Source organism: Genypterus blacodes, unplaced genomic scaffold (genome assembly GCF_046128005.1).
Source record: "Genypterus blacodes isolate CSIRO-AG114 ecotype Tasmania unplaced genomic scaffold, CSIRO-AGI_Gbla_v1 ptg000156l_1, whole genome shotgun sequence".
Classification (NCBI taxonomy): domain Eukaryota; kingdom Metazoa; phylum Chordata; class Actinopteri; order Ophidiiformes; family Ophidiidae; genus Genypterus; species Genypterus blacodes.
The window spans coordinates 1,301,115-1,315,073 of NW_027466957.1; positions in this window are offsets into that span (position 1 = coordinate 1,301,115).

A 13,959-nucleotide genomic window follows, 5' to 3' on the forward strand; every position below is an offset into this window, starting at 1 on the left:
GCCCACCTCCTCAATCACGCCCGCACGCAAGCTCGCACGCATCCAGGACTGAGTCATATCATAACAGACAGGAGACGGCGGTTTGACGCTGCAGCAGGAGGGTTTCCATGGATTTGTAGTTCTTCAGAACTCCCACTAAATTCCCAACGAAACCATCCTCCTTATACATCGCATCCCTATTTCTAGTTGTGGTCAGCTGCCTCACGCCTCGGCGGGGTCCACGCCCCCCCCCCCTCCATGCCCCCCTGGCTCCTCTCCCTGCCTTTGTCATCCTGGTTGAGCCCAGATGAACCGTGGTTTAAATCCCCCCACAATTAGCTAGCTCGCAAAAGACAATTCAGACGCCTCCCTCCCTCCCTCCCTCCCTCCCTCCCTCCCCCAGGCCTCGGGGTGGTGGTCATATGTTCGAAAACGAGACGACCCCCCCCCCTTCCCGCTGTCAGCCTTAATTAGGAGAGGCTATATTTAAAAGGAGGGGACAGAGGGGACAGAAGCAATGCAATTACCCTGAAGGATTAGACCCCAGCGGCACGGCCATTGTTGCAGGAGGGCTGGGTGGGGGGGACGGGAGAAGGGAGGGGAGACGGGGGGGCACACAAGTGAACGCCCACTTGATGCCTGACCTTGGCATTAACCCTTAGAGTGACCATAAGCTCCGGATTCCTTCAGTGAAGTGGGGCTTTGGTTTGCCTTGGAAGGATTGTGGGCCTGCGAGAGGATCCAGGGGGGGCCGGTTTGTGTTTTCACAGCCAGTCTGGTTACTGCTGGGTGGGGGGGATGGGGGGCTCTTTGAAACCTGCGGCTATAATCGGTGGGACCCGACCGAGGCCGTTTCCATCGGAGCGTCAGTCAGGTACCCTCTTCCTGTTTTTCCCCTGTCTGCTGCGATGGCGCTTCCTGACAGGGACGCTCCTGAGGGTTTGAGCTGGCGTCAAATGCTTAACCCCCCCGCACCCCACCCCACACACACACACACACACACACACCCTCTCGACGAGACATTATGTCAATGGACACATGTAACTCCAAGTCCAGCTTTGTTTGTTATCGTTGGATGTGTGTCAAATGGATTTTCTATAGGATGACTCTGTGGGGAACAATGTCCTTCTCCCACATTTCAGCGCCGTTACATCATCGCGTCTGCGTTTGATCTGCAAAACCCAGTGGGGCATCGGAACAGAGCCTAACACTCACATATGAGGAACTAACAACAAGGAATTTACCTTTTGGCCTCATGTGTTCCACAGCTAATTCAATTTTTATTTCAGTTAAATGCCTTTCCCCGTATTAAATGACGAATACTTCCACGTTATCCAGGTTACAAATCCTGTAAATTGTTTAATGAAGACGTACGTCAGACTAGGAGGCACCTGCTGATTGGTCGAGAGCCGACGACTATTAATCTTCGAGCGCTTTCAGGAGGGAGCCGTCGACCGCACGGTGGTCTTTGGTGTGTGTGCGTATAAATACAGGGAGGTTGTGTGTGTGAGAGAATACACGTCCATCTTTCAGCCGACAAGCACAGTGTCCCCATCGTGATCATGACTCGTGTGGGCTGACGGTGACGGTGACGGTGACGCTTCAGTCTCCAGTCTCCAGTGCAGGTCTAACATGATTTCCTCCGTGTCTCATATATTGGAGTTGATGAGCAATTTACTGATAACGCAGACCAACACCTGCCGATTACTACTTTGGTAAAATAACCTGAACACACCACATGCAGACTGCTCACACACAGGGAGGACGAAGGACCAGAGGGAATGTTCAGCCGATTGTTTCTTCGTCTACCCGCATATTTTCTAACATCAATCCGCACCGTGGAACTCTGTCAACTTCACTTAAATAAGTGTGTGTCGTAAAGTTTACTCACCTGAGGAGCTGCATCGTGCCAAACACAACACAAAACACAACGCCGGGGCTCCAAAAGCGAACCCTAATATCCCAACAATTCCTCAGTATCATCAGAGGATTCCGGAGCACCACTGCCATCCGTGGGCCGACCCTCGCCATTACGTATGCAAAAGTCAACTTTCCGAGACGTTCGCAGCTACACATGAAGTCACATCCCCTCCCCCTCCCCCTCCCCCTACCCACCCGGCCCGGGAGCTCCTCAAACATAAACTGTGTGTTCCCATGTGGACAGAAACAAACCAAGAGAAGGAAGAAAGAAGAGGCTGAGCTGAGACACACAGCTGTTTGAAATAGTTTTTGCGGTTCCTCCATGCTGAGTGAGCGACGGGCAGCCGAGTCCACGCCAAGGATAGAAACCATTAGAGGGGTGTGTGTGGGAGGATGTTAACGTAAATGCGCAACACAGAGAACGTCATCTGGAGAGAGAGAGACACCTTCTACCTCGCACTCTTCACTGCACTGACAGATGCAGAAAGCGGGCATGCGGCCCAAAGGTGCTGTTTACTCCAGAGGCCTCAGAGTCGGGGTCGGGGGAGATTTAAGATCTGCTGTCCAGAGAGCGGAAAACTAAGTGAAGAAGGGTGTTTGGGTTTACACGGCATGATTAAAAACCTCTGATATCCACTCTGATACTGAATGGAGTTACGCAACTGGAGGTGGGATGATTCAGACTCTCATCATAATGTGAGTGTGTGTGAGGTACTCCACTCGGACAGGTCTGTGCAGGTGTGACTAATGCCATGTCATTTCCCCCACAACATCAGCTGAGGATTACTCATCATGTGTGACAAGGCAGGAGAGTGGGTGTGTTTGTGTTTGTGTGTTTGTGTTTATGTGAGAGAGAGAGAGAGGGAGAAGCAAACCAATAACATAATGGAGGCGAGAGTGAGGAGTGACAGCACGAGAGACAAAGAGATGAATCCCAAAGTCAAAGTCAGCTGACTGAAACCTTTTCCTCCCTCCTGCGCCTCCTCTTCCCCCTTGCGTCAAGCCTTCGCAACGCTCCGCTCCTCGTGCCGTCCCTGCGCCTCCAGCTGTTTGGGCTGGGGAGGGGCCCGTCGCCACGGCAACCCACACCTTTACCAGCCTTGTCTGGTCCTGCCCCGTCAAAAAGCCGAGAGGGAGGGAGAGAGGAGTGGAGCGGGCGAGCAATCCGGGATAATAAGCCCTTCCATGAGGGAGTCTGGATCCAGGGAGCAAGCTCAGACCAGCACTGAGCACTAAACAACATCATCTAAACCAAATCCTCATCCACCCACCCCACACACTCTTTGGACTGACGCTCAACACCTGGAGACTCCTCGAAAATCCCACTGAATTATATAAAAAACCCACAGCAAAGCGCCTAAACGCCCCTGTGATTCCCCCTTCGCCCCCCTTTAGAACCACGCGCCGGCCTCTCTTAAGCCCCTTAAAACCCTCTGAGCGCCGCTATGTAATGTGGTGACGGCGCCGAGCCACAGCAGAGGGTGACACCTGGTGGGATCCATGGCCGATACATCACAACGCGGAGGAACAAAAGGGAATCTGTCTCTCTCCCCGTCTCTGTGCCAAACCGGCGGCGCATCAAAGGGAAACTCTTCTGAAACTGGAGCCTCCAGCTTTTTATGGAGTGTTTCCCAAAGAGGTGGCGAAATATGAATGTTTAAGGCGTAAAAATGCTATTTCAACGCGTCTAATTTTGTTTCAGACGTGCGACGATGTGGCAGTGAGTCGACGTTCCTCAGGCGAGTGTGGATGGAGAGAGTCCTTGAGGAGGAGAAGCTGCAGTGAGTCACGGGGCTTTAGGACATGACATTGCCCCCTGCTGTTTAAAGCTTGTAACAGGAGAAGATTAAAGACAACACACACACACACACACACACACACACACACACACACACACACACACACACACACACACACACACACACACACACACACACACACACACACACACACACACACACACACACACACACACACACACACACACACACACACAGCTGTAAACACAGGGCAGCATTTCAGGAGTCTAACTTTACCTCAACCTGCCTCAGCTTCAGTTGGTACTTTCCTTACATTCCAATAACAAACCCCTGTGTGTGTGTGTACTGGTGTGTGTGAGTGTGTGTGTGCCTGTAGAGAGTATGTACAGCAATAACGTTTTTCAAAAAGCCGGTCCGACCTCTTCCTCTCCATTGATGAATGTGTACAGTTGTGATGTTGAAGATCAGTGCAAACTTTTTTTCCCCCCCTTTCTTCTTCTTCTTCTCTGTTTGGCAGCCACACAGCAGGCGAGACGGAGATAAATGACCAAACGTTCCCTGCCCACACTGAAACTGAATCTGGAACAGCTTGTACAAGTGGGCTGATTTACACTCCGTTTACTCAGAGGCAGGGGCATTACTGATATTACATCACACCTTCAAGTACAAGAAACGAGTACATCCTGTGTAAAGTCTCAGATACTGACCAGCCACATTCCAATCAATCAATCAATCGACCAAACAATGAAGGAAATAACGACTCTCTCTCTCTCGTTCTGGCCCGGCAGCTTATGTAACTCTGTCCTGCCACTTTCTTTCCATCTGTTTGTCTGTCCAAGTTCCAACTTCCCCTAATCTCCTTACATAACAGCCCGACCCTGACCCTCATGGAGACAGGTGGCGTCACACACACACACACACACGGGACCCCCCAGCCCGCCACTGCGTCTTACATACATGCAAATGCATACACGGGCTTTGGAAGTTAGCGTGCTTGAACTCTGCCTATCTGCAAACCAAACAGAGAGCGCAGACCGGCTGCCTTGCTCATGCGAGGGGGATCAGAGGGGCCCATGTGTTTTTGTCTTTGAGTGGAAGTGGGGATGGGAAAGGCAATAACATGAGACGCAGGGAAAAGAGGCAGGATAGGGCAGGTTAAGCTCTTTAGCTCTCTCCTCTCCCCCTGCTTTATTATTCTCGGGCGCTCGGGAGGAAAACTATATATAACCCGTCTCTCTCCCCTCACACGCTGGGTGAAGTCGATGTCTTTCCTCTCTCCGATTCGTTCTGGAGACGCTTCTCATGGAGGGGACGACAGCGTGCGGGAGGAAGACTTTGGGGATGAGCATGCAAACTAAACCAACCAGAGAGACAGAGAGAGGGCGGGGGAGGGGGAGAGAGGGGGGGGGGGGGGAGAGAGAGAGAGAGAGAGAGAGAGAGAGAGAGAGAGAGAGAGAGAGAGAGAGAGAGAGAGAGAGAGAGAGAGAGAGAGAGACAGACACGATGACGGTTTCGGTCTTCTGGCCAGACACCTATTTTCAGAAAGCAGTGGCTTCAAAGGGGATAATTCTTTTCACAGTCTAGTGGCCAGACACAGAGCCGGGACGGTCACACCCCTTTAAACACCTAAAAAGAAGCAAAGCAGCCTCCACGCCCGCTTCACCTTCAGCCGAGGCCCCGGACGGAGCAATGCAACAGCCTCTGAGTTAAATCCGAAAGGTCAAAAGGGTCGAGTCAGGCTGTCTGCCAGTTTTCTTCTTCATTAGTGTCATTAATCAGTTTTTATGGAGAAGTATGAAACCTAATTTGAAAGTGAAATGAACGATCACGCAGCACAATGAGAGAAGAGCGACTCATCAAACTGACTCGCTAATTCAACCAATTCATCTGTATGAGCAAGAAAGCAAACAGCCTCACTTGTGTCTGGTTCTTACAGACAAAATGAGTCCAAACATCGGCCTGAAGCCAGAGTCAGGTTGGGTTTAACATAGAAGCGTATAGATATGAGCCATACTGACATCCTCCTCCCTTCACCTTGCTGGTTGAAAGGTCTTACCTTAGAGGCCCTCCTGCGCTCAGGACACTCGGGGTGCTGGCACACCACCCAGTCCTCTTCCTGGACCGTCTTGTCATCTGGAAATGGAGAAAACACTCAAATCAATTTAAAATCACTGAAAACACCCAGATGACCATTTTCTCCTCATCCGTTAACACGCCTTTACTTGGTAAAGCTGTAAAGAAACGTACAGCAAAGGCACGGCCTGTGTTTGTACAAGCACACAATGAGAATGAGCAAGCGTGAGCATATTAAACACACACACACACACACACACACACACACACACACAAGAAGCCATCTCATAAAATAAAAGATAACTTTGGTAAGAGTGATTTCTGGAGGAGGAGGAGGTAAACAGAGGAAACAGGGTGGGGTGGCTTGTTGCTGGGAGGAGATCAGAGAGACATGAATAACGACCGTACGGACAGGAAGAAGACGGCGCAAATGAGAGGAAGCCCCCTCTCCACTCGCCGTGGTTACGCTCTCTGTGCTCTACTCCACAATAACAAATCACTATTGTCAAATAAACCCCCCCAAAAACCGTCCCGACCGGTGGGGCCGCGCTGCATTGAAGGTATGATAAAAGGCAGTGTTTACATCTACATCTTCCACATGTACACACACACGATAAAGAGATCATAACAGAGACCGCGGGCGCACCAATATTTATCCCTGTGCTTAATGAGAAAAACACGGGGAACGCACGTGCAGGAAGGAGAGAGGAAGACCAAGGAAGGAAGACAGAGAGAGACGGAGGGGGAGGAGGGGACACACACACAGACATACACACAGAGAGAGACAGAGAGAGAGAGACACTAAAGGTCCTTGTTGCCAAAAGTCTCCAGTTTCCAGGCATGATGGGTCTATGCGGCAAAATCTTTCCAGTCAGCTCAGATAAGAACGTGTTGGTCACCGCCGCATCATCTCTCTCCTTGTTTGGCCGTGGCGTTCATAACCAACATGAGGTCGCTAATAAATCATCACCATTAAAGAGCTTTAGCCAGAATAATAACACGGAGGAAACTAAAACAGCTGAGCTTTTAGTCTTTCTCTAACTCTAAAATGTCATCGTGGAAGTGATGACGTAATTGGGTGACAGGGCCGAAGATGAATAACAACCAAACAAGTCACCTTGAGTCACACACTTAGCTATTGCTCCACTGGCTGCATGAGGAAGAGGGGGGAAAAACACTGCAGCTCACTGCTTCCCCCGCTCCACGTTGACCAGGGGGGGGGGTCGAGCCGCCTACACTGACCTCGCCAAAGAGGGGTCAGGGGAAAAACAAGCCTTGAACCTGCTCAGGCACCTCTCAACAGTCCCGCAGAGGCCGAGTGTGTATTGTCAAGCTTCCACGGGGCGTTCGGAAAAAAGGAAGAAAACTCGAGCCGCCCCGCGTCATGATGTTGTTCCGCTGACAGCAAACTGGGCACCCAGACTCGGCCGGGCTCTCCTCCCTCCCTCCCTCCCTCTCTCCCCCTCTTTCCTGGCCGTGTCCCTGTGGTGCTGGGAGCAGGCCGAGACGCGCTCTCAGCTCGTGGCGGCCTCAGCCAGTGGGCCTCAGGCTAATGGCTCCCTCGGGGGGGTTTAACAGGCAGCGCTCTGCCTGCGGGAGCCTCCAGCTTTTATGGAGTGTTTCCCAAAGAGGCAGAACTGTCTTCGCCGCAGTCTGACTCGACAGCCTTTCCAACACGCCGAACGTTACCTGGCAGCGTGGCACTGATGTCGACTCTCAGTGCGAGGATGTAGAAAGGGGGCTAAAACATCTCATCCAACTTTATAAGGCTCGCATAAATCCCATAATGCTTTTGTTTGAGCACCGGCAAATAGATTTTTGATTGAGCTCAGATGTCTAAAGGTCAGAAGTGGCACAAATGCAACACAGAAGACATCTGCATATCAGAGTGTGTTGTGAAATACATGCAAAAACAAACTACCATGACTATACAAGGCTTTGTCTTTTTTAAGCAGATGTGTGTGTGTCTGCATCATAATTCCCAGAATCTGACTAAGATTTCTTTGACACTCACACAAACCTTTAACCTCTTTTTCACCTTGGATTACCTGCTGGTGTGTCTTTGAGCTGTGTGTTAGAGAATGTTCTACTTAATGAAAACACACCAAGAAACAATGACACCAGAAAATGAATAGTTTTGTATCTCGGAAAACATTACGTTTAAGTTCCGAAATCCACTCTGTCCTCAACCGCAGCCTCCCTGTAGCTTCCTAACCTCTTTGTCAGATTTATCCATATCCTTCACTTCATCACCATCCTGCCATGTTTCTGGAATAATTCTCCTCTCAGCCGAGCACCCCCATCTTGTCTCCTACTTACTTTTGTCTTGCTGACTCTCTCTCTCTCTCTCTCTCTCTCGCTGGCACTCTCCCTCTCTCTGATGAACAGGAATTCCTGAACTCAGCACTGCTGATTAAGCCAAACGCAAACACAAGCACACACTCTGCACAAGCACACACGTGACAGCAGACAATGAGCTGGCACACTAAAGAGACAGCGGAGCATCGCCTCTGCACTGCTGCAGCAGCCTGGGGCGTCCATCTCATTAGGCACCTATGAATATGCTCACATAGAGGTTCTATGCTTCAACACCCAACCTTACTTTGCATCAGGATTTTGCATAAATGTAAGAGCACAACCAGTAAGAGCACAACTTACTGTAATTAAACATTTCTTAATAGATTTCCCAAAAATAATTTGCCGATTCGGGGACTCCAATAATGTTTTTGTCCTCAGGTCTTTGTCTGATCTAAACGTTCTGCTGTTTGACTCCAAGCATGTCTCCCAGTATATCCTGATTACATCATACCAGGTGGTACAAGCTTCCATTACGTGATAGTGTTGTGTAGTTTGAATCATTTCTGTAATAATGGACAGAGAACAGTATCTGTATCCGTATGTGGGAATGTGGCCGATCATTATTCATCAGGGAGCGGTTCACTCAGCTTCCCTCTCAGTAGCATGAGGAAAGGTTATCTATGCAGGAATCTATATGGATCTCTGTTGCTCCAGCACTGAATCATGACGACTGCACTGGGAAGCTAAAGGCCGCCGTATACTTCAAAAGAGGTTTGTCTGGTGAAACCGTGAGGTGAACACGCTCGTGGGATGCGACTGGCCAACATATCACATGCATGGTTGCGTCACCAGTGAGGGGCCGGTGGACGGAGCTCATACTGTGATATTATGACAGGTGCACATACTGAATCTGACATAGAGAAGACAATTTTCTCACTAATACGTCTTTTAGCATTGAAAGTATAGTGGTGCTTTACAACTTGCTCACTTTTTGGCAATAGCAACTACATCATACCTTACCATATTCACCAGTGATATTAAACCGATTAAATGATATCCCCTCGTATCCTCTCAGCCTCACCAGAACTCCATGTTTGGGCAGCGAGAGGCCGAGCCGAGCCGAGCCAAAGTGCTGCCGTGAGCCTTGCACACGTTTTTATGAGGAATGTTAAGAATGCTTCAAAATGCCTTTCCATTCGGTGAGCTCTCATCATGGCACCTGATTGAGGGGGGGTGCTTCTTCTTTTGTTTGCTCAAGCTCAACTCCTGTCTTCATTTTCACTTTATGTTCCTCACAAGTAGCTTTGCACCTCTCCCCCCCCTCCCTCTTCCTCCCCCCCTCCTCCTCCTCTTCATTTACGAGAACTGTAATGTAACTTACACCGCGCATTGCCAGGGAGAAGGTTATGCAAAGACTCCCGGGAGAGACAGATGGCGGACAGGCAGGAAAGCGTACGGACAGAGAGGTGCCAGGTTGACTGATACACAAGGAGGCAAATCTTATATATATTCATGGAGGCTGGTTGTATTTCTCTGCAGGTGAGCAGATGTTCCCAAGTTCAGCCGCTTTCTTATGTCGAGCGCTCGGCAGCAGGTGGCTCTCCGGCTCAATGTTGTTTTACCCCCCTCTGACACACATTCTGACACACACACACACACACACACACACACACACACACACACACACACACACACACACACACACACACACACACACACACACACACACACACACACACACACACACACACACACACACACACACACACACACACACACACACACACACACACACACACACACAATATTGGCCCATCCTCTCTCTCTTTCTCTCTCTGTCTCTGTCATCCACCACATCTGAGCTCAAACTCAAAACCACAACAACTGTAAACTGTTCCAGAGACGGGCGGGGCAGCTTGCAGCTATTTTCAGCTTAGACGATGGAGACAAAATATCTATTTATATCTATCCATTGTCTCAATTAATCTACCGGCAATGACTTTTTTTTTCTTCAAGTCACCCCATGTGTATCTAAGGGTTACATAAATGTTACATGATGGCATTAATGAGATTAAAACTCAATACTTTGTCGCCATACTTAAGAGGGGTCACGGGAGGATTAATGCATAGTTTGAATTTCTGAAAGCATTTATGTCTTCTAATACAGTAATTGGTCAGGTAGAGTTGATTATTATATAATAGTGTGACCCTTTGTGTCAGGCCTTTTATGGCACTGAGGGATAAACTGAAGGCAGAGAAAGAAAAGTGAGGTATGCTCTCTTATTACAGGAACCCAGAGCTGAGTATGACCTCAGGAATGCCAGCCTATTAGTTATATTTTGTTATTCTGGTCCGCTGAACACAGAGCAGGTGATTAAATATAATTCCATAGATTCCAACATACAACGACTTTATTTTGCTCATGGTTAGTGCATTAAAGCAGTGAAACCTTTACCCTGTTGTTTTTGAGAGCTGGCCTGTTGACCAAAGTGCCAAAGAATAAGAACAAAATAAAGGAAACAAGAAGAATTAACAAAGATGGAGAAGATGGTGAACAGGAACAATAAAATGAAGCAAAGAGGACAAAATCCAAGTCCAATCCAAGTCCAATATCATTCATTTTGTATTTCTGTTTCATTTGTCTCAACTCTGGAGGTCATACAGTCTAACAGGTACAAAGAGGGACTGGTTACTTTGGTAGCGTGTTCCCTGCACAATGAAAGCACAGAGAGATCGCTTTACCTGCAGCCACCTGACTGTGGAGCTCACAGGGGCGTTCATGCGCCACATGGAAACAACAGCAAATTTGAATTTCCACTCTGCAGCACAAACAAACCTAGCAGCAGATTTTGCGGCTGATAGAAGGGAGTAGATTTGTAAGAAGCTTCAGCTAAACGGGCCCCAGGGAGGTTTGGTAAAAGAGAGTGAGAGCTAAGCAAGCGACAAACTGACGGATGGGAGATGTTTCAGCGACTCTGGGACTTAATTACAGAGATGGTGAACAGGTAAAGGATCAAAGCCCGAGTGTTCCCTCTGTGGCATTCCTCCTCTCTGCCAAACAGGTCCGTCTCAGCAGCCTCACGCCGGCCAAGAGAGGAGCCAGATTCCCAAAGAGGCTGGCTGGCAGCGAGCAGCGGATAAAAGAACATTCCTCCCCGGCCCTGTGTTATCACTTCCTCTTCACTAATGGCATTAATCGGGCGTCGCGGCGGCGAGCGAGTGCCCCTGTGCCACGTCAAAAAGCTCAGAGAGGAGACACAGGAGCGTTTCAGCGCCGAGTAACTGGTAAATATTTCATCTGCGGCACTGTTCTCATCCGCTCTTTCCCTCTCTTCTCACTCATGTGAGGTGTTCCCGATGCCAGGTCACTGAGTGCTTTCCACGGAAGAGCAGTGCAACGGAAAAAAAGAAAACCTTTCCATGATGGGGCCGAAGACTGAGGTCAGAATCACTCATGCCAGTGAACCAGAACCTCTGCTTGCACTAAAGTTTCATATAACAATGTGAAGATGTGAAGTCATGTCTGCACCATATTAAATGTTACACAGCATTGTTGTTGTGTGAGACCATTAAGGACACACTGGAGCAGGTTGCTGTGTAATTATATCATTAACTAAACACAGCGTTCATATTTCATTTTCCATGAGGCTGATTAACATGTTATTATCTCAACCAACCTGAGTGGCTACATGAAACACAAAATGCAGCAAAATCCAAACAACTGTCTAGCCTCCACTGTCCAGCCTCCTGCCACACACACAAACACACTCGCACGCACACACCACTTAAGTCAGGTGATCCACCCCCTCGCCCCATCTTACCGCAAAGATCATGTATGACGTCCAAGGTTGAGGTCCAGGAGTAGCGTTCCATTCCCACTTCAGTCAGAGAGGCGGGCAGAGCCTCCAGCTCGTACAAGCCTCGCTTCTTCCAGTACATGAACATGTTGACGTCTTCAACCACCTCGCACACTCTTAATAGTGTTAACTCGTAACTAACGTGAATGTCTCACCTCAACCGCGCCCGCGTCATCTCCGCGAAACCCAAGTGGCGCTCGTTGGACCGACCTGTGTGTGACCCCCCACCTCCGAGAAACAATCTGACTTTCTGCCTCCGACTTCAATCCGCCCGTCTCATCAACCATCTTTGAAAAATAAAACTTGCCAGGCCAACTCGACTCTGCCAGCTGCCAATATGTTCATACAAGAACTCCACCTGCACCATGACCTCATCCTGCTCAGCACCAAACACTTTGCTTTGAACCGTCTTTCCAAGTCTGGGTCCTAACTTCAAGGCCAGTCCAAGCGAGCGAACAGCTTGTCCGAAGTAGAATCCATAACATCTTCAAAGAACTGGATTATCGATTTTAAAACCTGGAATAAGCTTTCACAGTGGTTTCTCATCCAGGTATATCCAGGAGAGTTAGGGAGGCAGTAGTTGAAACGCTTCTGATCGCTATTCTACTTTACCTCAAACCTCCTGCAGACTAACACATCTCTCTCAAACTTTCCTTCCGTTCCTCTTCATGTCGACTTTCCAGTTCTTCAGTAACCATCTACTGAAAGCCCCCCCGCCCCCATCCCCAAGTTCTATCAAGCACCAAACGTTGCCTTCTTCTAATCCATTCAACCAAGCTGTTTCTTACTCAGCTACCGATACCGCACTGCCAAACGATATCGCAAACTTATCTCCACCGGCAAGTCAAGTTTCCTCCGCTGCCGTCCTCCCTGGGCCTCGACTTCATCCATGGCAAAAGGTTTTCGAACTGTAAAAACCTTTTGCTGCCCATGCAGAGCCCTGTGTAGGATCTCCTGACGATCGGGGGGCTTTCAGCCCACTCCATCAGACAAGTGTTGTATTCATACAGAGGTGAGTTGCATGCTGGGACGTGCAATCTGGGCCAATGGCTTTCGGACCGAGTGGCACAAAGATCTCTTTTAAACCTCCTCCTACATCCAAAGTGGACTTGCTTTATGTTTTGTGCAAACTGTAAAAGTCCCCACATTTTTCTGCATTAATTTGTGCCCGCGCCCTTTATGTCTCCTGAAAGATTTATTCCTTATTATGAATGCATCAGCTCTGTGGTGACTGAGCTCAGCTGTTTCTGTGGAGGTACAATACATGCATTGGGAAACAAACATGCCTCATGTAGATGAGGCAGATAAAAGAACAAAAAGTTAGATGTTGATGCTGATATTTGAGCCAATAGCCCTTCACATTTCTAATAGCTTTGAAAGCAGATGAAGGGTTAAGATCATACGCAGTCAGATATCTCAGGCACGGCATAATATTTTCCTCACTCTTGCTCAAAAGGTTGATGCACTGCTATTATGCATCTAAAATGGGAGAAGAAATTCTGTGAGAATGCACTGTGTCAGCCGGGGAAAGGGAGGGACGATGTCACACACACACACACACACACACACACACACACACACACACACACACACACACACACACACACACACACACACACACACACACACACACACACACACACACACACACACACACACACACACACACACACACACACACACACACACACACACACGGCGGCCCAAATGTCCAATTTTGGGATAAGAAATTAGAGGGTAGGATGGGAGCTGGTTTGCTGCTCAGCTCTGGGCTTGGGAGACATATGGTAATAATCTGAAGCAGCTTGGAGCTCGCAGCTTCCCTTTTAATGAAGAGAGCAGTCGTGCAGCATGAGAACTAGGCTGCAAACACAAGGGCCAATTTCCACCTACTGCAGAAAACAACCAGGGAAGCGGAGGAGGGATTAAGAACGCCTCCCTTTCATCATCCTCCATCAGATCACCCTTTAATAAAAAGACATGTTTTACAGCCATCCGAGGGCCGTAAAACAACCGGCCTCCGTAATAGCATTAGCGCAGGCATTCATGCGTCATCTCACGCGCGGAGATAA